Below are 973 nucleotides of genomic sequence, written 5' to 3'. Positions count from 1 at the left end.
CCGAGGAAATACACACCGCCACGCCGAGCTGCGAAGGGTTTGAGGAGTGCATCTTTGACCCTGCAGTGAGTCCAGAAGAAGCAGCCCCGGTGGCCTGAGACTCAGCTGAAGCTTCAGGACAAAACTCCTCCCTCTTCACCTCCACGCCCTCACCTGTTCCTCACCAAATGTCCACATGAAAACTGTTTCTGAACCGAGTGTTTCGGCTGAAATCAAACACACACCCAGTGAATAGACGCGGCCCGCCTCGTCCCCCGTGACCTATCGAGTGGACGATAATCAGGATCGATGCTCGTTGCTGAGCGGTGCTGTCGGATACTCTGAGGGGAAGCTGAGGAACAACGCTGCTTTTTGACGGCGGGGGAACTCTGGTGGAGAGACAGTGACACACACAGGGAGAGAGAGAGAATCAATGGATCATCTATTATGTCCAGTGCTTAATGAAAAGCCTCTGCTGCAGATGAAATAAAGTGCTGCCAGAAGGAAGTCTTCAGAGGCCTTCTCTGCCTTTAGCTTGATGTCATGATGGGTTTAATACTCAGGCTGCTTGTCCTCCGCTATTGATCCACCGCTTAATGGCTTTTCTTTCACAAGCATCATTCAAACTGAACTTTATTGCTGTTGTTTTTCTTAACATTGATTCTTTCTGACACCACTTAGGAACTAAATTGCTATCTATGTATGTATCTATCTATGTATGTATGTATGTATCTATCTATCTATCTATCTATCTATCTATCTATCTATCTATCTATCTATCTATCTATCTATCTATCTATCTATCTATCTATCTATCTATCCATCCATCTTTCCTTCTCTCTACCTGTCTGACATCCGTCCATCTCTGCTTGTGGTAGGATGATGTCATCCAGTACGTTACTCCATATGTGTGTGTGTGTGTTTCCTGCATGGCGGGCCATCAGTCAGCAGCGTGGCGGCTTCACAGGGTCTGCGGTGTTGTCTCCGTGGGGAA

Source organism: Clinocottus analis, unplaced genomic scaffold, assembly GCF_023055335.1.
Source record: "Clinocottus analis isolate CAN_PGR_092001 unplaced genomic scaffold, fCliAna1.0.p SCAF_15, whole genome shotgun sequence".
NCBI classification, from domain to species: domain Eukaryota; kingdom Metazoa; phylum Chordata; class Actinopteri; order Perciformes; family Cottidae; genus Clinocottus; species Clinocottus analis.
Note: the sequence above shows the minus strand (reverse complement) of the source record.